The sequence below is a fragment of the Trachemys scripta genome, chromosome 1 (genome assembly GCF_013100865.1).
Source record: "Trachemys scripta elegans isolate TJP31775 chromosome 1, CAS_Tse_1.0, whole genome shotgun sequence".
Lineage (NCBI taxonomy): Eukaryota > Metazoa > Chordata > Testudines > Emydidae > Trachemys > Trachemys scripta.
In genome coordinates this window covers 339,223,700-339,251,452 of record NC_048298.1, presented here as the reverse complement: position 1 = coordinate 339,251,452, position 27,753 = coordinate 339,223,700, and the positions used below count along the sequence as shown (strand labels likewise).

The 27,753-nt window shown below is 46.8% G+C and overlaps 2 pseudogenes; both read right to left on the bottom strand.

Annotated features, from left to right (window-relative positions):
• Nucleotides 1-6,199: 6,199 nt before the first annotated feature.
• On the bottom strand, nt 6,200-8,055 carry LOC117872222 (annotated as a pseudogene).
• Nucleotides 8,056-23,659: 15,604 nt separating this feature from the next.
• Nucleotides 23,660-25,567, bottom strand: LOC117872216 (annotated as a pseudogene).
• Between the last annotated feature and the right edge of the window lie 2,186 nt (nt 25,568-27,753).

The following is a 27,753-nucleotide window of genomic DNA, read 5'->3' as shown; positions in this document are numbered from 1 at the left end:
AGATAGGGAGGCAACTGTGTTTATGAAGCATGTCTGCACATTCCCTTGGGGGCCACTTGGCCATCAGGGAACCTCAGCTGCTCGGCTTAGTGTGCACCAGCTTTAACCCCTGTCATGGCCAATGGCAAACTGCAAGTGGGCAAATCACAGGAGACATGTGGTGATGCTGCCGAACCAGACTGCAGTACCAGCCAAGCTGCAGGCTCAATTCTTGGAATCTGGGCTTATCATCGCTGTTTGTATGGTTCCGATTAGTCACATGGCTACCTTGGGGATGGCCGAGTGGTAACGATGATGCTGTCACCGCTGTGATCTTGCTGAAATAAAATGAATAATAAATAATAATAATAAATAATGGTTAATAATATAGGACCAGGTTTCTGCCTGGCAGCCCACTTTCCTGCATTACAAATCCAGGGTGAAGGCCACAGAAGGGAGATTTCAGAAGGCTCCCTACATGGAAATTTCCCTCACATAGTTCAGGGTAGGAAGTCCCTTCCCTTCTCCCTGAGGAATGAAGAGGGGGACCCAGGATCCTGAATCCCCAAGGTTAAGCACAGATCTCAGTGATCCACTGATAGCTAGGCCCACCCACCCACAGTCTCTGGACGTTCACAACTGCTTTAGGACCCTGTCCAGCTCCCTGCTAGCACAGGTTCATCAGAGATGTGCTACCACGGCCTGTCACAGTAGCCACTGCCCACAGGACCTGCTGAAGGGGCATCGTACAGGGTGGAGGGGGGGGCAGAGAAAAGATGGGAGGGCTGGTTAGAGTAGCTGATGGACCCAATACCCCGGACCTAGACTGGTTGGGAGGTTTAGATCTTTCCATACCCAGAGTGCAGCCATAGACTCCGTCAGTGCCACCTTCATTTGTTTTGAGGAAGAGGCAGATGAAAAGCCTCCAGTTTCTCTTTGGGATCCAGGCAGTTGCAGCTGGGCAGCATCATGGCAGCTGAGCTTTCAGAGAAAAATGATCCGTTTTCTATGAAAACTCACCCCAGAAAAATGGATGAAAAGGAAACATTTCAGTTTGGGTCAATATTTTTCTTTGGGCAAATAAACTCTGCTTTCCAGCCCAGCTCTAGCTCAAACCATGAGCCTCGCTCCCTCATGCTACAGGACCACACCCTTAGGTGGCAGCACGAGGTCTCCCCTGTTTGAGGCTATTGCCTTTCACTGGAACCCTGTAGGGGCCCCCTCAAGTGTCAGGAGTCTGTCACCTGTGGCTGGAACGCTGCTTCCCCACCCCAGCTCTGCCTCACCCCGTGTGCGGGGGGCTGGCACCTCCACTCGCCTCCCCCAAACATTCCACCACATCCCACTTCCCCACTTTTATGACAGAAGTGGGTATTTGTCCCGTTTGCTGTTGCCAACTGATCAAGTCAGCAAGAGCAAGATTAAAAGGGACAAATGTCTCCTTTTGAAAAACAAAATGTCGGATTGGCTGGGACAGGGCTTAAAAAAGGGACTTTCCCGACCAGAATGGGAGGTATGGTCACACTACCATGGACATCTGCTAGGGTGGCTACACCAGCTCTATCCATCAATGGAATAGTGTAAGAACATAAAAATGGTCATATTGTGTCAGACCAATAGTCCATCTAACCCAGTGTCCTGTCTTCTGACAGCGGCCAGTTCGGATGCTTCAGGGGGAATGAACCAAACAGGGTAATTATCGAGAGATCCATTCTCCACCATCTGCTCCCATATTCTGGCACTCAGAGGTTTAGAGACTCCCAGAGCATGGGGCACTGTCCCTGACCATCTTGGCTAATAGCTATTGTTGGACCTATCCTTCGTGAATTTATCTAATTCTTCTTTGGCCAGTTATAGTTTTGGCCTTCACAACATCCCTTGGCAATGAGTTCCACAGGTTGACTGTGTGTTGTGTGAAGAAGTACTTCCTTCTGTTTGTTTTAAACCTGCTGCCTATTAATTTCATTTGGTGACCCCAGTTCTTGTGTTATGAGAATGAGTAAATAACACTTCCTTATTTACTTTCTCCACACCACTCATGATTTTGTAGACCTCAGTCATATCCCCCTTACTCATCTCTTTTCCAAGCTGAACAGTCCCAGTCTTTTTAATTTTTCTTCATATGAAAGTTGTTCCACACCAGTGGTGAGCTGGAACCAGTTCGCACCAGTTCACAGGAACTGGTTGTTAAATTTTGAAGTGGTTTTAGAACCGCTTGTTAACCGGCTTCCCTGCCAGGAGGGGGCGCTGCGACTTTGATGGGCTTTGGCCGGGAAGTGGCAGGTGGGGGCACTGCGCTGTGGGAGCCCTGTGGGCCGCCGCCTGGCCCTGTTGCTGCTGCTGCTCCCCCGACCCCTGTCCCTGAGGCTCTGGCTGCTGCCTGGTGGGTCCCCAGCTGTTCTGCTGCACTTGGGCTGAGTCCTGCTGCTCCGAGCCGCTCTCCCGGTAAGTAACCGCCATCCTGCCCGCAGCCAGCCCCTGTCTGCAGCCAGCCCTGCTCCCCCTGCCCGCAGCCAGCCCCTGTCTGCAGCCAGACCCTGCTGCACCTCCTGCCCTGTCTCCAGCCAACCCCTACTGCATCCCCCTGCCTGAAGCCTGCCAGTCCCGCATTCCTCTGTCTCCAGCCCAGCCAACCCCTGCCGCACCCCGCTGTGGCCCTGCCCGAAGCCAGCCAGCCCACCCCACACACCCCTGTCTCCAGCCAGCCCCACACCCCTTGCCCTGCCTGCAGCCAGACCCTACCTCCAGTCAGCCCCTGCCCTGCCTCCAGCCAGCCCCATGTCCAGTGGTGCCCTGCAGTTCCCAGGGCAGTAACCCTGCACACCTGCTTCAATGAGGGGGGCAGGGAGCAGCTGGGACCCACACATGTGAAACGGAGCTCATTTCTAGTTCAGGCCCATCTTTTTAAAAAATAACTTTAGGTAGGGTTAACATAACATCCGTATTTTCCCAGACATGTCAGGCTTTTTGGTTCTTAAATCACCGTCCAGAAAATACGGACGTATGGTGACCCTATTGGTACAAAAAATACATACTGTGGCACATCCCTTAAATCAGAACTTTTTATAGTGACCCAGTTGTTACGATTTTAGCAGCTCATCACTGTCCGCACCCCTAAACATTTTTGTCGCTTTTCTCTTTCCTTTTTCAAATTCAAATATATCTTTTTTGAGATTGGGCGACCAGAACTGGGCACAGTATTCAAGGCGTCGGTATACCATGGATTTATATAGAGACAATATGATATTTTTTGTCTTATTATCTATCCCTTTCCTAGTGGTTCCCAAATATTCTGTTACTGTTTTTGACTCCTCCAGGATATTGAGTGGATGTTTTCAGAGAACTATCTACAATGACTCCAAGATCTCTTTCTCGAGTGGAAACAGCTAATTTAGAGCCAATCATTTTTTATGTATAGTTGGGATTATGTTTTGCATTACTTTGCACTGTAACTCTTTGTAATCTTCTTTGGACTTCAGTATATTGAGTAGTTTTGTATCGGCTGCAAATTTTGTCACTTCACTGTTTACTCCTTTTCCAGTGAAGACCAACACAAAGAATACATTTAGCCTCTCTGCAAGAACCTCATCTTCCCTGAATTCTCCTTTAGCACCTCAATCGTCCAGTGGCCCCACTGATTCTTTGGCAGCCTTTCTCCTTCTGATGTACTTTGCTTACATAGTTTTAGTTTGCTTTTTGCAGCTGTAAATGCTTTGGTATAGTACGCAACAGGTTTTTTTCCCAGCACCAATATTCTGCATGATTATACTAACACTACAGAATTTTTTAACACCAGGATACAACACAAAAGGGAACTTATTGTTAGGGGCAGGCAACGTAGATGCTTTCATTAACCCCTTTTTTCAAGTTTTCCCGTGCACTAGCTGCTTCTTTTGTTTAGGTTTATTGTGTTTTTTTCTAAGTACCAACCCAGTAACTGCTGCACGAACCCTTTTATGCTCTTTCCTGTTTTACTTACTACAAAGCTATTATTTATATATTTCACTTTTTGTGTGTGTGACAATTTTTAATATATTTTTACAGCAACATGGATGTATTGCAGTACCCCATAGGCAAAACATTTTAGCAATATTGAGTACCCTGGAACACAGAAGCCGTTTGATACCGGGATTCTGGATTTAAAGTTAACTTTAAACACCATTTGTCACATTCAGTACAGAAAGCCACTTTATTTCTGGGGATACCACCTCCAGCAGCACAGGATAAACACCTACTGAGGGGGCTCCCTGCTTAGCAATTGTGTTTAACCCTCAAAAGTTAATTTTCATGTTCCATCTGGCTTTTTTACTGGCTAGTTTGGTGCTGTGTTAGGCGCTGAGCACCTCTGGATTAATTTCCATTTTTCCAGTTCTTTAATGACTTGTTTCAATGAATTTTTTGTTTTGTTTTTTTGGGGTATTGGGTATTATTTAATGTATGGAGGAACGTCTCCTTCTAGTGTACCTGAAATTTGTAGCTTTCCTGTATTTAGAGGGTTTGTAGCCCATCCATTTTGTACTTCAGTCCACCAGGATTTCCAGGCTTCTGGTGCAGGAGGTGGCTTTTTTTGTTTTATTGCTTTTACAATTTGAGTAGCAAGCCCCATGGGGATTAGATAAACATCGTCCTTCCCCTCCTTTACAGTAACAGCTTGTTTGAGACAAATATTTGAGAAATGTATGATTATATTAGTTGCTTTATTATTTCAGCTCCTCTTACATTTTTTTTCTGTGATGGCACACTTCTCCTGAATGGCATGTGCACCAAACTAAAGAGGTAGTGTTTTTACATTATATGTTTGCTTGTTTTTTCATATTTTTTGTATTTGTAGAGTTTGTTACTGGGTATGAGCCAACGATCAACTGGAATAAGAGCAAAAGTAAAACTGCGATTGTAGTCCCTGCTTACAATGAAATGTGCACATCATGCTGTAGCCTACAGATCCACGTGCAGATGACAGTGACTTAGGGCTTGTCTACATTACCTGCTGGATCGATGGGCAGCGATCGATACAGAGAGGGTCAATTTATCGCATCTAGTCTAGTCTGGAACCCTGACATAGTCCTGATTTGAGGGTCTCAGAGTATCTGAGCACCTTGAATGTCTTTATACTCCCGACACTGCTGTGAGGCAGGACGGGGCTATTATCCATCTGTGCAGAGGCCCAGAGACAGCTAATAGCTTGCCATGGTCACACATACCAAAGGAATCAAAGCAAACTCTGCTGAATCACAGGGCAGTGCAGAGTTTAGAGCAGCCTGGGGGTGGTAATGGCTGCCAAGAGCACAGCCCACTTTGACCAAGTCCCTCGGGCCCACCAGCCACCTGCCCAGGACAGGAGTAGGGTCTGGGGCTCCTTACAGTGGCTTTGGAAACCTGGGCAGCTCTTACCACGGCCCGGCTCTGGCTTCAGGTCTGGAGAGGGGTTGGAGCTTCAGGTAAAAAGGAGGAGCAGGCGGTGGGGTTTCGGGGAAGAGATGGGGCAGAGGGAGGGGCAAAAGGGGAAGGGAATGGAGCACGGGGTTGTGTCTTCAGGTAAGAAATGGGGCAGAGGGAGGTGCCTCAGGGAAAGAGGAAGAGCAGGGGCGGGGTCACACAGGGGATGGGGCCCCTGCATATGTCCCGCTTTTGCCTTTTGAAAAGGTGGTCACCCTACAGTGTATGGGATAGGAGCGAGCTGTACCTCTCTGGGGGAGCTGATTCCCATTTCCACCCCTTTGAAATCAGCTGGGGCAGCACAACACAGGGGACGGGGAGGGAAACTGGGCCTCAGTCTCTGCAGCTTTCTTCATGGCCTATGGATGTTTAACCAGAGATGGGACCGGGCAGGCCAGGTGTAATGGGAAACAACATCCACCTCCCATCTCTTTATTGTCAATATCGACAGGAATTCTGAGGTTGGAGCAGCCACCAATATGGATCTTTATGGCTCAACATTCCACCGGTCCCCTGGCTCTCCACAAATACAGTCACTTTGTAAATGCTGGTGCCTGCCTTGGTCTCCTTCCCCCTGGGTGCTGTCCTCCCTCACCAGCAGGTGGGGGCGGTCCCTATCCCATTGCTCAAAAACTTAGATCTCGCCTCAAACTCTCTCTATAGAGAGGAGATGAATAGCTCATCTTGTCTCAGATGTAAGGGTCCAGGATGGAATAAGGATCCGTGTCTCATGTTTTTGGTCTTCCATGTCACCAGTGCTGGAACTGGGTGATGAACTGACCCTTCACTTGATGAACAATCTGATTATCCTCGCACGAAGGTGTTTGCTTTTCATGCTGTACACGACTGGGTTCATCAGGGGCGGGACCAGAAGGTAGACGTAGCCCAGGAAAATCTGAAGCAAGTGAGAAGAGCTATTCCCAAATCTGTGTATCACAGACAAGCCAATCTCTGGAGTGTAGAAGAGCAGGACGACACAGAGGTGGGAGACGCAGGTGTTCAGAGCCCTAAGACACTTTGTCTGGGACACAATGCTCAGCGCTGTTTTGAGGATCATCACATAAGAGAGAAAGATGAGCAATGAGTCCAACCCCATCATTAAGAGTGAAACATAGAAGCCATAGATGCTGTTGACTGTAATATCTGAACAAGCTGCCTTCATGACCTCCTGGTGCAGGCAGTAGGAATGGGACAGGACATTGGCTCGACAGTATTGGAACCGTTTCAGGAGAAACGGGAGTGGGAATGATACGGCCACCCCTCTTAGCACACACACCAGTCCCATCTTGCCTATTCTCGGCAGGGTTAAGATGGAAGCATATCTCAGCGGGTCACAGATTGCGATGAAGCGGTCAAAGGCCATAAACAAGAGGACAGAGGATTCAGTGCATTGAAGCGAGTGGATGAAGAACAGCTGGGCAAAACAGGCATTGAGGCTGATTTCCCTAGAGTTAAACAAGAATATGCCCAATATCGTCGGAATGGTGGCTATTGATAAGCCAAGGTCTGTGATGGCCAACATGGAAAGGAAAATGTACATGGGCTCATGGAGGCTTGGATCTGTTTTTATAATGAACAGAATAACTGAATTTCCTACTATCGAAATAACATACACTAAGCAGAAGGGGATAGAGAGCCAGAGATAGACGTCTTCCTGCCCTGGTATCCCGGTGAGAAGGAACACTGTAGGTGTGAATTTGGTGTCATTGGCAGGTGACATAATGTCCTGGGCAGGTCCAAGGAGTTTTGAACTTTAGTTTCTGAAAGGATAAATAACAGCAGACTAGATGATATGTAGGGAGACATCTTTCTGCTCTCAATGCAAGTCTAGAGACTCCCAGGATCTCAAGGAAAATGAGAAACTATATAGTCTTGGATTTTCACCACCACCAGGAAGATAGGCACTGCCAGACGGGATCAGACATGTGGGCCATTCAGCTCAGTATTCAGTGGCCATTTCCTAGATTCTTCAAAGGAAAGTGGAAGAAGTCCTGCAATGGGCAGCTATGAATAACCTGCTCCTAGGGAAAGTTTCCCCCCGATACCCACAACTTAAACATATTTTGTGGTGTAAATCAGGAAGGTTTAGGGCCCTTCCAAGGCTTTTTAAAAGAGATCCTCACAACTATAATGGGATTGTATTTTTACCAATATAAACATCCCATCCCTCTTTGAAGCCTGCTAAGCTCTTGGCCCCATAGATATCTTGTGGCTGGGAGTTCCACAGCCTATTGTGCGCTATGTGATTTCACAGTTGTGACCTTCCCATAGACACTCTTTCTGGCCCATTGTATCATGATGTGTGTGCAAAAACACGGCAAGTGCATGGTGATACTGGTCATTGTATTTATCTGTTGTCCTGGATTGAAGCTATTTATAAATGTGTCTGCCTCTTTCCAGCACATGGGATAAATTTTTAGGGCCAGGTTCTGAATTCAATATCATTGTCTTCAATGTTATCACTCCAGATTTACATGGGTTAATTCATTCAGAACAGGGCTCTATTAACTTTCCCTTACCAAATGAACCAGGTGATACACTTTTACCCCCACGAATCCCTCCAAGAGGAGCTGAAGTGGTTTGCCTCAGCAATGTTGACTGAATCCAGACAGTTCCTTCACCCTACAAGCTTCTCTTCATTCTCAAAGGTCCTGCATCCTCTCACCATGCAAGGGTCCATAGATATCTGTGAAGTTACAAGATGACACAGACAGTTACTTCAGTTGGGTGGGGGAGGGGTTGGCATCACACATGGGTGAATAGTGGAAACACCAAGTTGCACTAATATCCACTTGAGTGTGCAAGTTATTTCAGCCATGTGCATGTAAGACGTGATGGGTGAAAATTACATACAAACACGGTAACACTCCCTTTTTCTGCATCTCACTTGCCTCTGCTGAAACACAAACCAGCGGTTCTGTTCTCTCAGGACTTTTTGGAAAGACTTGCACCCGTATTGCAGAGGGATAATGTTCATGCCCAAATGTAAGTGTCACAAACAGCTTCTGGTCATTTCCCAGGAGAGAGTCTCATTCAACTGTTCACTGATCGAAGAGTTAACAGCACAAACCCATTGCAAACAGTATGTGGAGAACTTCTGAAATACTTTCTAAAGCAAAAGCCATTAAGCAGTAAAGTTACTCCTGCTCCTTCCTGTAGAGATTCCAACAACTCTGCTGCTGGCTTTCAATATACAGGCATGCCATGAAAGTTTTGTTTGAAATATTTGTATTACAATGAAAAGTTTTGGCATAACATCTACACATCTGTACTTTAGTACACACGTATCAATCCAGGCTTTCCCCGCTAATCTGCTTTCAGAGATGATTTCTCAGGTTAGAGTGGGACTTAAAATGTAGCGTCTGTCATCGGGATTTCTTCAGAACTTGAAAAGATCACAGCGTCTCAGCCCTCATTCAGTCGCTTGTCAGCAAACAAAAGTTTAGTAGCTCCTCTATTCCTGAGTTAATAACTGACTGGTTCTCTTCAGGTTCTGTTGTCAGTCTGTAGCCTGTCAGTATCGAAAATATACATTCCCTGAACTACAAAAACAACAAGGAGTCTGGTGGCACCTTAAAGACTAACAGATTTATTTGGGCATAAGCTTTCGTGAGTAAAAACCTCACTTCTTCGGATGCATAGAGTGAAAGTTACAGATGCAGGCATTATATACTGACACATGGAGAGCAGGGAGTTACTTCACAAGTGGAGAACCAGTGTTGACAGGGCCAATTATATAATGCCCAAATAAATCTGTTAGTCTTTAAGGTGCCACCAGACTCCTTGTTGTTTTTGTAGATACAGACTAACATGGCTACCCCCTGATACTTATTCCCTGAACTCTCACTCTCTAGTACATAGTAACTCCAGCACCTGTTATTCAGGCATGATGAGGGTTTGCAGGAAGTGGATTTCAAAGTCAAATGCATGAGTATTCATGGAAATGGAACTTCATTTCACACAGGAAAGTAGTCTATTGCTCTCTCTGTCTCTCTCTGACTGTCTCTGTCCTGTATTCATAAAATCTGTAGCACCTGGGAACAGCATTGTGACAGACATGGAGCTGAGCTGCCATAATGAATCTGTATGTTAAACCCAGTTCTTAGGTTGTTAGCTTTAGAGCTACATTGGGTTGACTGTTAGCATGTTTATTCATAGATTCTAGGACTGGAAGGGACCTCGAGAAGTCATCGAGTCCAGTCCCCTGCCCTTATGTTATGGCTGTACTGGGTGAAACCAGTATGGCTCATGTTAGTTTAGTAGCAGGATGTGGGAAAACAAGCAGAAAGGGAAGCAGCAGCTGAAGAAAAGCCATCTCTCAGTCAGCACTTCAGGGAAGCTGGAGCTACAAGCTGGGAAGAGCCTCTTTCCGGGCTCCAGCCACGTTACACAGCTTGTTTTGCCAGTGCTGGGAGTCTGTGCAGAGATGGGGCAGCTTTTGCTGAGAAGCTCTTCAGACTGACAGGACAGACACCGCTGGGGAAATCTGAAGGCCCTTGGCCTGCCTGGGTCCCCATCAGAGTGGGAGTGCTTGGGGTCAGAGACACGTACAGACTGTTGTTTTTAAAACCCTCTTATTCTCCACTGTTAGGCTTTAGTCCTACTGTTCAAACAGTATTTTGGTTCAAGAATGCTGGCTGGTCACTTGTGACTAGTCACATGCTCACAAAGGGAAGAACCACAGGTGCCTAACCCACTTGGACCTGCAGGGCAAACACATTCGACCCGCAGTGTGTGGTAGACAAAGTCCCAGTCTGAGGTTGGGAGGATTTCACTCAATGAGAGGGAAAGCTGTTATGCCTGAAATCTGGCACTTGGAGACCAGAGACGGGGCAGAGATGTAGCTCTGTAACTCTGAGGGGTATATACAAGGCAGAAATGCTGGTGCTCTCCTCTAGTCAGAAAACAGAAATATTCCCAATCGGACCTGTTACCACAGAGCAATGCAGCTCTGAATTCCTGCCTTCACAATCAAACCAGAGAATAAAATAATTGTAAATGCATTTGCTGATTACATTCCCAACAGCAAATAAACCTGAGGTAATTTGTGAACTAGTCACTGATATTCCGTGGGGTTTCAGGATCAGACCCAGGATCAGGGGTTCCAGGATCAGGCCCAGAGCACATGGCACCTCTAGAAATGGGACAACTTGAGAAATCCTAACTCAGGGCACTGGAGTTTTAATGCTCCAAGCTCACTTTGAACGTCACATTCATAACCCACCTTGGATCACGGGCAGATGTAGTGGAGGGGTTGCCGAGCTACCTAGCACTGCTGCCCTCCAGCCCCTGTCACTGAATCACCCCGACAGCCCAGCTGAGTTTGCTGCCGCAGCACAGAACATCTGCAAATGCAAACAGCTCGCAGCCTTTACACTTCACTTCGTGTTTTAACGATAGTGAAACCTGCCAACGTACCCAATTCCTGCTAGACGTGGAGCCACTGATACCAGATGACTTCACCCTAAAAGACAAGGAGTCATTGGAGAGTTAGCACGGGCAGCAGGCAGTATCTGTTCAGATAGGGAGGCAACTGTCTTTATGAAGCATGTTTGTACATTTCCTTGGGGGCCACTTGGCCATCAGGGAACCTCAGCTGCTTGGCTTTGTGTGCACCAGCTTTAACCCCATCACAGCCAAAGGTAAACTGCAGGAAGCCAAATCACAGAGGATTTGTGGTGATCCTACCCACCTGGGCTGAAGTGCCAGCCCTGCTGCAGGCTCTATTCCTGGAATCCGGGCTTGTCATCACTGTTCACATAACTTTCTCTGCTAGATTGAAGAGCCTATTGTTAAACATTTGTTCCTCATGCCAGTACGTACAGACTGTGACCAAGTCACCCCTTCACCTTCTCTTTGTTAATATAAATAGATTGAGCTCCTTGAATCTATCACTCTAAGGCAGGTTTTCTAAACCTTTAATCATCCCCATGTCTCTTCTCTGAACCTTCTCCAATTTATCAACGTCCATCAAGAGCTGTAGACCCCAGAACTAGACACAATATTCTGGCAGCAGTCACACCAGTGCCAAATAAAGAGGTAAAATAACCTCTCTGCTCCAACTTCAGATTCTCCTGGTTATACATCCCGGATTGCAGTAGCGTTTTCGGCTGCAGTGTTGCATTGGGAGCTCCTGTTCAGCTGATTAACCACTATGATCCCCAAGTCATTTTCAGAGTCACTGCTTCCCAGCACTGCATCCCCCATCCGGTAAGGATGACCAGCATCCTTTGTTCCTAGAGGTAACCTTTACATTGAGCCGTATTAAAACACATATTGCTGAAGAACAGAGGGACTGAATGAGTTTCCCAAAGTCACAGAAGAAGTCAGTTCAAGAGCCTGGAACTGAAGCAAGTTCTTCTGTATCTCAGGCCAGTACTTTAACCCCTGAGACATCCTTCCTTTCTAGGGCTAGTGGCTGGGGAGGGGCAGCTGTCTGCTCAGTATTCTGAGATTACCTGAAACTCAGGGAATTAAGCTTCTGTCACATCACTAAACAGGAGCCCAAGAACAATTCCTTTTCCAGATGAAAACGCGGAGTCATGCTTTCTCCTGAATCTATTGAGGGCCAAATCCATCGGCCAGGGCATAGTGGACAAGTGACTCCACACGAGCTCCCGGTGTGATGCAAAGTGGGCTAATGTGACCCATAGGGACATAGGCCTGGAAGGGACCTCCTGAATCAAGGAGCCCAGTCCACTGCAATGGCAGGCAACTTCATAATATCACCTGGTGCATCAGCCTGTGTAAGCAGGGTCGGAGTGAGTTCTCCCCAGACAGCAGGCTGGGATGGGGAGAGACTTCAGGAGCAAACTGTATGTATATAAACACACCTACTCTGCCTGGATATCCAGCAGACAGAACGGTGTTGTTCAAAGTGATCAGCTTTGGCTGGTGTTGGGCTACAGATCACTGTTGTACTGAATGCAGGGGGAGTGAAATGTTGTTGTCTTTATTTTTATTTTTCGATTAGCTGTTTAACCAGGGTTACCTTAAAGACAGCGTGCGCTGTAGATTTTTTGCGGGGTTTAATAACATGTTTTTGACCTTTTAAGGTTAGATCCCATGCAGATATTTCAGGGTTTTTTAGGGTAACGAATTGAACATTTTTTGTTATGACAGCAAAGATCCATTGTATAGGTTTATTTATTTTATATATGCCCTTTGGATAACTTGTTTTCACTTAGTATTTTTTTTAGAGCCTGATGGCTTTTTACAATAACTTTATTTGCTTTGACAAATGCTTGGGCTTTTTGGTTGTGTTTAGTAAGCAGCAAGAGCAGTTTGCTTACAGAGTTTTAGTTTGCTTTTTGGAGCTGTTAATGCTTTGGTACAGCACGCAACAGGTTTTTTCCCCCAGTACCAGTACTCTGCATGATTATACTAACACTACAGAATTTTTTAACACTAGGATACAACACGAAAGGGAAGTTATTGTTGGGGCAGCCAAAGCAAGTGTTTTCATTAACCCTCTTTTCAAGCTTCCCCATGCACTTGCTGCTTCTTTTGTTTAGGTTTATTGTGTTTTTTTAGGTTTCAGGGTAGCAGCCGTGTTAGTCTGTATCCACAAAAAGAAGAACAGGAGTACTTGTGGCACCTTAGAGACTAACAAATTTATTAGAGCATAAGCTTCCATGGACTACAGCCCACTTCTTCGGATGGATATAGAATGGAACCTATATTGAGGAGATATATATACACACATACAGAGAGCATAAACAGGTGGGAGTTGTCTTACCAACTCTGAGAGGCCAATTAATTAAGATAATTAATTTTTTTTCTCTTCTTTTTGTGTTTTTTTAATGAACAACCCAGTAACTACTGCACGAACCCTTTATGCTCCTTTTCTGTTTTACTTACTAGCAAGATATTGTTTCTATACTTCACAATTTTTTTGCTTGCAACAATGTTTTAAACATTTTTACAGCAGTATGGAATATTGTGGCGTATCACCGTACCCCATAGGCAAATCATTTTAGCAATATTGAGTGCCCTGGAACACAGAAGCCGAAATTGGAGAGGTAGTGTATTTACATTATGTTTGCTTGTTTTTTGATATTTTTTGTATTTCTACAGTGTTTGTAACTGGGTATGAGCCAACGATCAATTGGAATAAGAGCAAAAGCAAAACTACGATTGTAGTCCCTGCTTACAATGAAATGTGCACACCGCGCTATAGCATATGGATCCACGTTCAGATGAAAAGGACTTAGTATCATGCGGGACATGCTTATCAGAAATCCAATAAAATGCACAGCGCCACCTAGAGACAAACACACAGCACCAAATGAAGACCAGATCTGTCTGGAGGAATCATCTTGGCTAGTTATTCACGGCTATGGGTAGAATGTGCACAGGAAGGGTTTTTTCCCTAAAGCTTCTCACGCCCATCCTGGAATATACCACACACCACTGGGGGACCCATCCCCAGTTTGAAGACCTCTGGACTAGATGAGCTAATGGGTAATTCTGGCCTTAAAACTCTATGACTCTATGAATCAATGTCTTGAGTGGATCGTTATCTTGGAGGCAACTTGAAAAAGTTGCTCCTCTGAATGCTGATAGGCACTCAATAAGGATAGACGATGGAGAAGAAGAATCGGGATTGTCACAGTAAAATTGGGATATATGGTCTCTTTACACTCTAAACCAGGTCCTTTCATATCTTGGGGCAAATATCACAATAATCACACTCTTTGAACTGGGGACAACACACCATCCATGATAAAAGCTTATCACCAAGCAAGTCTGATGGGACATCTCAGTCTGTTCCCTTCAGGTGCTTGTGGCCAGAGCTATTCAGTCACTCCCAGCCTCCTTAAAACTAGTAGCTTTATTGGAAAACTGCACAAAGCATTAGAGAAAATGGTTTTACAATTACAAGTATCAGGGGGTAGTCTGTATACACAAAAACAACGAGGAGTCCGGTGGCACCTTAAAGACTAACAGATTTCTTTGGGCATGAGGATTGTGGGTAACAAGAAGTGGGTTTTTTACCTACAAAAGCTTATGCCCAAATAAATCTGTTAGTCTTTAAGGTGCTACTGGACTCCTCATATTTTTTTTAAATAACAGGCAGCTGTCACAAGTCTACATTCATCTATCTCACGTCTCACTACAAGCTGAGGGAGACGGTTTTCTCTGGAGATACAGGAACAGAACTGGCCCAATTTACATTCTTTTGGGACACCAAGGAGCTTTTGGGATCCAGCCTCACTACCTTGTGTCTCTGAGAGCATCTTCCTATTTCTTTGCCCCTTTCTTGTGGAAGCAGCCTTTGCCGAAACCTGTGTGAGCCTGGGCCCAGTCACCATAGTACTCAGCCATGACTATGTTACAAGGCCAAGGGGTGAATCTGACCTTTGCCCTCAGACTGCTTTCTCCCAGCCAGATCATCTAAGATGATGCCCCCGTGGCCATTGCTCCATTGTTTGACATTTACACACTTCAGCCTCTATGGCTTGCAAACACTGGTCCGGTGACTGTCCAAATCTCCCAATGACCCCGTGATACTCCAACACTCCCCTGAGAAATCCACTACCGACCCCTCACTGTCTCGCCGAGCACCCTTGCCTTGCCCATGGTCACACATGGCACGGGAATCAAACCTAACTTGGTTGAGTCACAGAGCAGTGCCAAGGCCACAGGACCAGACTTCCAGCTATCTGAGCATTGACAGGTCCAGCTGGCATCTCTTGTGCACTGCAGAAAGCAGGAACTCTCTACAGTATTCCCGGGGGTACATCCTTGGGTGAGGGACACAAGCTGGGGGCTGCTCTCAGACCCCCCAGCGACCTGCCCAGGGCAGGTGGAGGGTCTGGAGCTCCTGACTGTGCCTCTGGCACCCTGGACAACTCTTACCATGGCACAGCTCTGGCTTCGGGCCTGGAGAGGGGGAGGAGCCTTGGGTAAAGAGGAGGAGAAGGCAGGAGCGTAGCTTGGGGGGAGCAGCCGCTCCCCCACTGAGCACATTCTCCAAAAGTGGCGTCTTGGGCGTCCACTCCGTGGGTGCCCCGGTCCCTGCCCTGCCCAGCTCACCTCCGCCTCCACTCCGCCTCCTCCCCTGAGTGCGCCCCCGTGTTCTGCTTCTCCCCCTGGCTCCCAGCACTTGGGCCGCAAAACAGCTGATTTGTGCGCCAAGCCTGGGAGGGAGGGGGGAGGAGGGGGAACGCGGCACGCTGGGGAAGAGGCGGGGCCAGGGTGGGGATTTCAGGAGGGGTCCAATGGGGCAGGGAGGGGGTGGAGTCAGGGCGAGGCCTGATGAGGGGTGCTCGGGGAGGACAGCTGCAGCTGGAGGCGGGAAGCAACCAGGCACGCTGAGGGGCCAGGCGGGCAGGGGAGGCGTGGAGGAAGGACGTGAGGACCCCCTGCTCCCAGCTTGCCCGCCAACCAGATGCAGCCCTGGCTAACTGTGTAGGCAGGGCTCGGGGGCGTGCTGGGGGGCGGGCAGCCTGAGATGGGAGAGCCGAGGCTGGGGCCCCGTGGGCAGCCCAGAGCCTCAGAGCGACTGGAGCCTTAACCCCGAGAGCCTCGGTCCTGCCTCTGCCCACCGCCGCCCAGCCTCTGAGCTCTCCCTTTCCCGCCCCCCAACCCCTCAGCCCCTGCTTCAGGGCCAGAGGCCACTGCCCCCGAGCCCCCACCACTGAGCCTCCCCGTCCACCGCTGGGGGTCTCTGGAGGGGGCAGTCAGGGAGCAGGGGGGATTGGATGGAGCATGGGAGTCCCGAGGTCTCTCAGGGGGCGAGGGTTTATAGGGGTCAGCGCAGTCAGGGGACAGGGAACAAGGAGGGTCCGGGGGGGCAGTTAGCGGGGGGGTTCTCTGGAGTGGGGGTCAGGGGACAAGGAGCTGGGGTCTGGGGTGGTGGATGAGTCAGGAGTTCTGGGGGGGCTGTCAGGAGGCAGGGGTGTGGAGAGGGGTTGGGGGAGGCAGGGAGCAGGGGGTTGTATGGGTCGGGAGTTCTGGGGGTCCTGTCAGGGGGTGAGGAGGAATTGGATAGGCGTGGGAGTCCCAGGGGTCTGTCTGGGGGTGGGGGTGTGGATAAGGGTCGGGGCAGTCAGGGGACAGGTAGGGGGTGGAGTCCTGGGGGGCAGTTAGGGGCAGGGGTCCCAGGAGGGGGTAGTCAGGGGACAAGGAGCAGGGGGGTTTGGGGGTTTTGAGGGGGGAAGTCAGGGGGCAGGAAGTAGAAGGGAGTGGATGGGGGCAGGACTAGGGCAGGGGTTCGTCTAGGGTGTGGCTCCCTGGGTGCACACCCTAATGAAATGGGCTGCACATGCCTATGCGCACATCCCATCCATCCCCCACCCTCTGTCCCCCAACAGACCTGGCCCCTAGCTGCCGAGCCCTCCTGCTCCCTGCAGCAAGACCCGTCCCCTCCCCTGGCTCTGTCTGTCTGTCTCTTTCCCCCGCTCATCTTGCTGCTTATTGTCAGGATCTGAACCGGAAGCGATTACGTTGCTATGGGGAGAGGTGTCTCCAAGGGACCCGTCACTTGTGGCTTGAGCGCTAGCCAGTGAAGTCAGACGCCAGAAAGGTCTGTCCTTGGGAAGAGTGATGCAGACCCCCCCACTGCTCCTTGGAAAAGCCCTCTCCACAATCTTCCCGCTGGACTCACTTCTTCCTCAAACTCCCTCCCCCAGCATTTCTGCCCCCTGGAGCCCTCTCCCCCATAAACCTTCCAAAATCTCCTCCCCCTTCTCAATCCTGTAACCTCACCTCTGTAATCTCTTCTCTCCCAAAAGACCCCCCAACACCCACCCAGAATATCCCACCTCCAGGATATTCCCCTTCTCTGGAATCTTGTGATCCTTGCCTCACGCAGAAATTACCCAGGGATTACCCTCCCAAGAGTCAACCCTGGAACCCTCCCCCTGCCCCAATATCTCCTCTAAAACCCTGGACCCCTCCTCTCTGCAGCAGTCCTTCTTTGGAGACCCCCCAACCAATACTTTCAGCATAGTGCCCTACCAGAACAGGACTGCCACTCTCCCATACCCTCTTCCCCTACCAGACGCCCACTCCAGATCTCTCCTGATGCCACTGGGATCGCCCTCTCTCTCATATCCTCAATGGACTCCCCTTGCCGCAAACTTCAGTATCTATTTGTCATCCTCTACATCAAACTTGGGCAACAGTTGTTATCCTTCTAAAGTAGTGAACTGAACTGTTTGCGTGTCTGGGGGTGTTTATGCATGGCAGGGTGTGTGGGTGACCGATGAACTGTGTGTCAGTGTGTGTGTTTAGGGGAGTGCATCAGTGTCCACGCTCTGTGTGTCAAAGTGTATGTGCTTCTGAGTGTGTATTTGGATGTGTTGTTGTGTGTATTTGGGGATGTCTGTGGAAATGTTTACGTTTCTACGCAGGACAAAAAAGCACTGACGAAAGAACGCCGATGAAAGAACACCTACGAAAGAGCGCATTCTGATACAGGTACCTCCAAATAATTTTTGAGTGGTGTCATTTTCTTCTGGACAAGCTTCGCAGCCTCCTTGCAAGTGAGGAGCTAGTGCTCCGGACTTCTCCTTCATTCATTTATAACCCAACCTGCCTGGTGATGTCATCAGCGCAACCAGGTCCAATCCAGCCCCCTGTTTAGCAGGAATCTCGACTTGCTCTCACTTCGCAGGAACAAATGACACATCAGTGGGACTTGCTTTTTTCGTGCAGGAAAGCCCCTGGAACCGGGCAGTAGCTTCCATCACATAATCAAATGCGGTAGAAACGTCCTCTGTACGCTTGTAACACTTACTACTACAGCATTAGTCAGTCTTGTAATACGTGAATCCCTTGCAAGAGCCAAGAGGCCCACATTTTTTTAAACATTTTGTCTTCGCCCTTTTGTCGGTGCTTTTTTTTTAAATCGGTTGACATGTACACTCACTCACCCAGGCACCCACCCAAGCACGCGTACTCATAAGAATTGTTTCCTGCAGTGTAAACAAATGCTGAACCCTTTGGATAATTTCAAATAGTTCAGTCTGTTTGATTACTTCTTAGTGTGCGGATTGTTTTCGCTTCTCCTCTACTTTTGAATAAAGTGGCACCTTTTCAACAAATCATTTAACACTTTGCTGACCAGATTCGATGGGCATCAAATTCATAGAGCTGTGAAATTGACCTGGCTGTCCTGTGGACAGTTTTTTAAATAATTCACATTTTAAAAACAATCGTATATTGTTCATATTTATTTTATTTGTTTCTGATAAGGGATGGATAAGCGCATTAAGAAGAAGAAACTATCTGGGTGGGACAGAAAGAAGATGAAGGAAGATGCAAATCGAGTAAAAGAATCGCCAAAATATGTGAAGTTGGAGGCCTACTTTTCATTCGATACGCCCACGATGTCTTTTGCACCAGAGGCGGAACATTCTGAAGACTTGCTACCTACCTTCAGCCCAAGAGCTGGAGATGGTGCCCCGGCCATTGCGGCTTTACCAGAGATAAAACCCTCTGAAGACTTGCTAGTACCTACCTTCAACCTAGGAGCTGGTCACAGCATCTGGGCTGCTAACGGCTGCACAGGTAGTGGAAGTGGAGTCCTCAGAAGACCTGATTACTTCAGCAGACTATCATGCAGAGGACAAGAATGACACAGTAAGACCCCGTGCTATCGTTGACACACATAGGGAATACCCAACAGATCCACACTTGTTTTGTGACACACCTATAACACCTGATCTAGTACGTGCTCTGCTTGAGTTAGGCCCTTGTCAGCCAGGACGTAAAGATAATTTTGACAATTTTCCAACAGATGAAGCTGGACGTCATTTCCGTGCAACTTGGTACAAACAAAAACAAGTGAAAAGTGTTCGTATAATCAACCGGCACTGGCTGGTTTACTCACCAAGAGCAAACACTATGATTTGTTTTGCTTGTTGGCTTTTTGCAAATCGGTCGGATGCTTGGAGTGATCCAAAAACTGGTTGCAAGAAATTTGCTAAAGGTACGCCCAAAATTGAAAAACATGAAAAAAGTGAAAGTCACAAAAGAGCAGAGAAAGAACTTTTCCTTACCAAATTCCGTTTGTTCAACAATAGAACAGTCTTGGCTGGTCTTCTAATGGTGGAAAGGAAAGAGATAGAAAAAAATAGGATGATTTTACAACGTATTATAGATGCAGTTCTCTTTTTGGGAATTCAGGGATTGGCATTCCGCGGTCATCGTGAGTATCAAGGTTTAGGTTCCCCAAGTACAAATGAAGGCAATTTTTTGGAACTTATTAAGCTGTTGGCTAAAAATGATACATTACTGGAACAACATTTATTACTGAGTGATCGAAATGCAACATATCTCAGTCCTGACATACAAAATGATCTGATACAATCCTTATCAGCCGAGCTTCTATCAAAGATAGTAGCTGAAATCAAAGTAGCTAAGTACTTTGCCGTAATTGTTGACTCTATTATTGATATCAGCAGAACTGATCAATTTTCTTTATCCTTACGATATGTAACAGTAAACGGTGATGCAATGGAACGATTTATACAATTCAACGAATTATCTGGAGCAAGTGCTGAAGATTTTTTCAACATTCTTCTTTCAGCAATCAAAAACTTGGGGCTGTCAATAACTATGTGTTACGGTCAGTCTTACGATGGAGCAAGCACCATGTCGGGTGACATATCAGGTCTCCAAACTAGGATACGGGAAATTGCTCCAAATGCACTCTTTACGCACTGCTGTGCACATAATTTTAATTTAATTCTGATTGATGCATTACGATCCAATATTCAAACTCGGTTGTTTTTTGGAACTCTAGAAAGTCTGTATACTTTTTTTTCTGGCAGTTCCCCTTGTCTTTCAATACTAAAAGAAGAACAATGCAAACTTATTGACTCTTTCGCACTAACTCTAAAGAAACTTTGTGATACCAGATGGGCGTCTAGAAAGTCAGCAGTGGAGGCAGTCTTGCAAAATTTACCAGCACTAGTAATTGCCCTGCAAAGAATTGTGGATGGTGAGATAAAAAACTGCACTCCTAAACAGCAAACTGAGGCAAACGGTATTCTGGCAACACTCGATACTTATGAATTCTTAGTTCTTCTTATATTCTGCAGTAAAGTGCTAGAGAATGCTTTCCATTTATCCACATATTTACAGAAAAGTAGTCTAGAGCTGGTAACAGCTTCTCATTTGATTCAGATTTTTGAAAATGATATGACAAACCTTCAAAGTGAATTTGAATCTGAATTCAAACAGATTGAGAATGAAGCAACCGAGTTGGCTTGAAAATGTGATATTACTACGGAATATAAGCAGCACAGAATACGACAGAGAAAAAGATTTCATGATGAAATTGCAGAGGATAAAGAAGGAATATTTGATGCCCGGGAGAAATTCATAGTTGAATCCTACTTAGTGTCCTTAGATTCTGTTATAAATAGCACGAGTAAAAGATTCGAGCATTTTAAAAATGTGGCTGCCAAATTTAGTGGTTTAGATCCAATGCATTTTGACAAGGCGGATAATGTAAACAAATTAGAATTTTTGGCAGACGTACTCAGATGTGATCAACAGTCAAACTGAAATTGTGGAAGAGTTTCTTTCATTTAAAGACATGTACAAAGAGATAATGAGCACTAGCGGGAGGGTAAAGTCAAGTGTCGACAAGAAACTCACCATCCACAGTGTACTGAAATTCATGATCGCCAGTGATATGTGTTCCATTTATCCTAACCTTTCGAGATTGTACCACATTTTTCTGACCTTGCCAATAAGTAGCGCAGTTGCGGAACGATCCTTTAGCCGGCTCAAAGACTCATAGACTCATAGACTCTAAGGTCAGAAGGGAACATTATGATCATCTAGTCTGTCCTCCCGCATGATGCGGGCCACAAAACCTGACCCACCCACTCCTGGACTAATTCTTTCCCTTGACTCAGCTGTTGAAGTCCCCAAATCATGATTTAAAGACTTCAAATCGCTGAGAATCCTCCAGCAAGCGACCCCTGCCCCATGCTGCGGAGGAAGGCGAAAAACCTCCAGGGCCTCTGCCAATCTACCCTGGATGAAAATTCCTTCCCGACCCCAAATATGGCGATCAGCTGATCCCCGAGCATGCGGGCAAGATTCTTTAGCCAGACCCTCTGGAAAAAGTTCTCTGTAGTAACTTTTAATATCCCATCATTGACCATTGTTACTAATTACCAGTAATTGCACGTTATTGACCTATTGATTAAAATCACTTTATCCCCTCACACCATCCCCTCCAGAAACTTATCAAGCTTAATCTTAAAGCCAGAGAGGTCTTTCGCCCCCACTGTTTCCCTTGGAAGGCTGTTCCAAAACTTCACCCCTCTGATGGTTAAAACCTTCGTCTAATTTCAAACCTAAACTTCCCGATGGCCAGTTTATATCCATTCGTTCTAGTGTCCACTTTAGTACTGAGCTGAAATAATTCCTCTCCCTCCCTGGTATTTATCCCTCTGATATATTTAAAGAGAGCAATCATATCCCCCCTCAGCCTTCTTTTGGTTAAGGTAAACAAACTGAGCTTCTCGAGTCTCCTTTCATACGACAGATTTTCCATTCCTCGGATCATCCTAGTGGCCCTTCTCTGTACCCGTTCCAGTTTGATTTCATCCTTTTTAAACATGGGAGACCAGAACTGCACACAGTACTCCAAATGAGGTCTCACCAGTGCCTTGTATAACGGAACCAGCACCTCCTTATCCCTACTAGAAATACCTCGCCTAATGCATCCCAAGACCGCATTAGCTTTTTTCATGGCCATGTCACATTGCCGACTCATAGTCATCCTCAAACTTATAAAGACCTACCTGCGCTCTACAATGGGTGAAGATAGATTGTCTGGGTTAGCTTTGCTCTCCATTGAAAGACAATTGGCTACTGAAGTAGATTATAATAAAGTAATAGATAACTTTGCTAGAATGAACCTTAGACGAAAGAGGCTGTTGTAGTTGCTTCATAGATTATCATATTGTTTTGATCTTATCTTTGAAGTGTAAAATAAGTAAATAACACGAGTTTTATTATGTTTTGATTTTATATACAGTATAAATAATGTCATACTGTTAAACTTTTTTTATATTTTAAATGCAAAATAACACACGTACTTGTAAAACAATATCATTCTTGTGTTTTTATTTTAAGTACAAAATAAAAATGTATAACGAATTTAAAAGCATGTAATTAGTAATTTGATATGTCAGGTGGCGCCTTTTTTTATGTGTTCGCTCCCCCTGATGTTAGAACCTGGATAGGCCACTGGGAGAAGGGGGTGGGCGGCATGGATGGGAAGAGGGAGTGGCCTGGGGGGGAAAAAATGGCAGGGGTTGTATCAATGTGGAGACGTGGCTCTTGTATATGTTCTACTTTTGCCTTTGGAAAAGGTGGTCACCCTACACTGAATGGGCTGGCTGGGAGAGGAGCTAGCCATGCCTGTGATGGGGAGCGGATTCCCTTTTCCAAACCTTTGCATTGCTAGGGCAGCACAAACAGAGGGAGGAGGAGGGAATCTGGGCCTGAGTCTCTTGACAGGACACTTGTGTGTCAGACCCTCACTCACACACACAGCTCTGCTCTGCCTCAGTGAGGAGGGGGCTCAGCAGGTGTTCGGTGTACAGAGCCATCAGCAGGGGGGTGAGGACATACTGCCTAGATGGCTTCCCCTGGGGCTCCTACATTAATCATGTCTCTGACACGGCTCAGTCACAAGCACCTGGCTGAGGGCGTAGGGGAAGGGTGGGTGTCCATGCCCCTTGAACAGCCCCTGAACACAGTTACTGCAGCACCCATGGATCACACAGCACCCAGAGCGCTCAGGAAGAAGCAGGACTGTGAGTGCAGAACACCTCTGCAGCTTTCCTCATGGCCTGTGGATGTTTAAGCAGTCAGGACGGTGTGACAGGCCAGGTGCAATGGGAAACAACATCCACCTCCATTCTCTTTATTGACTGTATAGCCAGGAATTCTGAGGTTGGAGCAGCTACCAATACAGCTGTTTATACACCAATATCCCACCAGTCCCCTGGCTCTCCACGAACACAGTCACTTTGTAAATGCTGCTACCTGCCTTGGTCTCCTTCCCCCAGTGGCCTGTCCTCTCTCACCAGCCCCTCTCCCATTGCTCCAGGCCTTAGACCCCGTCTCAAACTCTCTCTATAGAGTGGAGATGAGTAGCTCATCTTGTCTAAGATATAAAGGTCCAGGATGGAATAAGTGTCCATGTCCCATGTTTTTCATCTCCTGTGTCACCAGCGCTGGAGCCTGGTGATGAACTGAACCTTCATTTGATGAACACCCTGATTATCCTCGCACGAAGGTGTTTGCTTTTCACGCTGTACACAATTGGGTTCAACAGGGGCGGGACCAGCAGGTAGATGTAGCCCAGGAGAATCGGAAGCAAGTGAGAAGAGCTATTCCCGAATCTGTGTATCACAGTCAAGCTTATCTCTGGTGTATAGAAGATCAGGACAACACAGAGGTGGGAGACACAGGTGTTCAGGGCCCTGAGGCACTCTGCGGGAGATGCGACGCTCAGCACTGTTTTGATGATCATCACATAAGAGAGGAAGATGAGCAGCGAGTCCAACCCATTAATTAAGAGTGAACCAGACAAGCCGTAGATGCTGTTGACTGTGATGTCTGAACAAGCCAGCTTCATGATGTCCTGGTGCAGGCAGTAGGAATAGGACAGCACATTGGCTCGACAATATCGGAACCGTTTCAGGAGAAGGGGGAGTGGGATTATTACGGCTACTCCTCTTAGCACACACACCAGTCCCATCTTGGCTATTCTCAGCAGGGTTAAGATGGAAGCATATCAGTGGGTTACAGATTGCGACAAAGCGGTCAAAGGCCATCAACAAGAGCACGGAGGATTCAATACATTGAAGCAAGTGGATAAAGAACAACTGGGCTAAACAGGCATCAAAGCTGATCTCCCTAGAGTTAAACAAGAATATGCCCAGTATCGTCGGTATGGTGGCTATTGATATGCCAATATCTGTGACTGCCAACATGGAAAGAAAAATGTACATGGGCTCATGGAGGCTTGGATCTGTTTTTATAATGAACAGAATGACTGAATTTCCTACTATTGAAATAACATACATTAGGCAGATGGGGATAGAGATCCAGAGATGGACGTCTTCCTGCCCAGGTATCCCGGTGAGAAGGAACACTGCAGAGTTGAATTTGGTGTCATTGACAGCTGACATAATGTCCTGGGCAGGTCAGAGGAGTTTTGAACTTTTCTTCCTGAAAGGAGAAATAACAGGAGAGTGGATGACATTTAATGAGACATCTTTCTGCTCTGAGTGCAAGTCTAGAGACTCCCAGGAGCTCAAGGAAGATCATCAAAAACATAGTCTTGAATTTACACCGTTGATAGGAAGATAGGCACTGCCAGACTGGATCAGACCTGCAGTCCATCTAGCTCAGTATCCAGTGGCCAGGTCCAGCTGCTGCAGAGGAAGGTGGAAGAAACCCTGCACTAGACAGCTGTTCCCTGTGAGATAACCTACTCCCAGGGAAAGTTTCCCCCTGACACCCACTTAGGGCCCTTCCAAGACTTTTTTTAAAGAAACCCTTACAACTATAATTGGATTTACCTGTTACCTATATAAACATTTTGTAGCCTTCTCAGCTCTCGCCTCATAGATAACTTTTGGCAGGGAGTACCACAGCCTATTGTGCACTGTGTGATTTTACAGTTGTGACCTTCCCAGAGACACCCTTTCTGGCCCTCCACTTCTGATTGTGGCCCATTCTATCATAACATGTGTGCAAACTCATGGCAAGTGCATGATGAAAGTGGTCATTGTATTTATCTGTCGTGGATTGAAGCTATTTATAAATGTGTCCGCCTCTTTCCAGCACATGGGATAAATTCTTAGGGCCAGGTTCTGAATTCAATATCATTGACTTTAGTGGTATTACTCCAGATTTACATGTGTAAATTTGATCAGAACCGGGCTCTATTAACTTTCCCTTACCAAATGTTCCCGGTGATACACTTTGACCCCCAAGAATTTCTCCAGGAGGAGCTGAACTGCTTTGACTGGCCAAAGTTGACTGAATTCAGAGAGTTCGATCTGACTGGCCAAAGTTGACTGAATTCAGAGAGTTCGATCTGACTGGCCAAAGTTGACTGAATTCAGAGAGTTTGATCATCCTACAGCCTTCTCTTCATCCTCACAGGACCTCCATCCTCTCCCAATGCAGTGGTCTGTAGATACTTGCATGATTACAAGCTAACGCAGACAGTTACTTCAGCTGGGTGGGGGAGGGGTTGGCATCACACATGGGTGAATAGTGCAAACACTAGGTTTACATTAATATCCACTTGAGTGTGCAAGTTACTTTAGCCATGCATGTGTAAGAGGTGATGGGCAAAAATTACATAGAATAACTATTACACTCCCCTTTCCTGCACCTCATCACAACTCTCTCCTGAAACACGGACCAGTGGTGGTCTCTCATGACTTTTTGGAAAGATTTGCAGAGGGAAAATGTTCATGACCCCTAATGCAAGTGTTAGAGACAGCTTCAGGTCATTTCCCAGGAAACAGTATCATTCAACTATTCACTGAACAAAGAGTTAATAGCTGAAATCCATTGCAAACACTATTTGGAGTACTACTGAAATACCTTCTAAAGCAAAAGCCATTAAGCAGTACAGGTACCACTTCTCCTTCCTGTAGAGATTCCAACAACTCTACTTCTGGCTTTTTATATACATGCATGTCATGAAAGTTTGGTTTGTAATATCTGTATTACAATGAAACGTTTTGGCATAACATTTACACTTCTGTACTTTAGTACAAACGTATCAATCCAGTCTTTTCCCTCTGATCTGCTTTCAGAGATGATTTCTCAGGTTACAGGGGGACTTAAAATGTAGCGTCTGTCATCTGGATTTCCTCAGAACCTGAAAAGATCACAGGGTCTCAGCCCTCAGTCTGTTACTTTTCAGCAAACAAAAGTCTAGTAGCTCCCCTGTCCCTGGGTTAATAGCTGACTGGATCTCCTCAGATTCTGTTCTGTGAGTCTGTAGCTTGTAGCTGGAGTGGTAACAGGCATTGGGATCAGTATAGAAAATATTCATTCCCTGAGCTCTCACTCTCTAGTACATAGTAACCCCAGCACCTGTTATTCAGCCACGCTGAGGGTTTGCAGGAAGTGGATTTCAAAGTCAAATGCATGAGTATTCATGGAAATGGAACTTCATTTCACACATGAAAGTTGTCTATTGTTCTCTCTCTCCGTCTCTCTCTCTCTCTGACTGTCTCTGTCCTACTCTTCAGATTAAACAGTATTTTGGGTCTAGAAGGCTGGCTGGTCACTTGTACTAGACAGAGGCTCCCGAAGGGAAGAACCACATGAGCTGAACCCTCTCAGATCTGTTCGGCAAGCAAGGTCATCAAGCAGTGTGCAGTAGCCCAGGGCCCCGTCTCAGGGTGGGAAGATTCCTGGATTGCACCTCATGACAGGGAAGGCTACAACATGGTCATCTGGCACTCAGAGACCAGAGGGGGGCAGGGATGCTGGTTGCCCTATTACTCTGAGGGGTCTAAACAGGGCAGAGAGTCTAGAGCCTTCAGCCAGTCAGGAAACAGAAATATGCCTTATTGGACCTGTTACCATAGAGCAACAGAGCTCTGAATTCCTGCCTTCACAATCGAGCCAGAGAACAAATCATTGAAAATGCATTTGCTGATTAAATTTCCAGGAGCAAATAAATCTGAGGTAATTTGGGAACTAGTCACTGATATTCTGTGGGGTCTCCTCTCCCTCAGCCCCTGGCAGGATCAGGGCCAGAGCACACGGCAGTTCTAGAAACAGGACCCCTTGTGAAATCCTGACTCGGGGAATAGGGGTTTTAACACTCCGCACTCACTTTCAACATCACATTTCTGTACAGATTGAATAACACACCATAGACCATGGGCAGATGTAGGGGAGGGGTTGCCAAGCGACCTAGCACTGTCTGCCCTGCAGGCCTGTCGCTGAGTCACCCCAACAGCCCAGTTGAGTTTGCTGTCGCAGCACAGAACATCTGTAAATGGAAACAGTTCACAGCCTTTCCCCTTCACTTCACATTTTAAAGACAGTGAAACCTGACAACGTACCCAATTCCTGCTAGATGAGGAGCTGCTGACATCAGACGGCTTCACCCTAAAGGACAATCAGTCATCAGAGAGGCTGACTGGGCAGCAGGCAGTATCTGTTCAAATAGGGAGGCAGGTGTCTTTATGAAGCATGTCTGCACTTTCCCTTGGGGGCCACTTGGCCATCAGGGAACCTCAGCTGCTTGGCTCAGTGCGCACCAGCTTTACCCCACGTCACGGCCAATGATAAACTGCCGGAGGCCAGTTC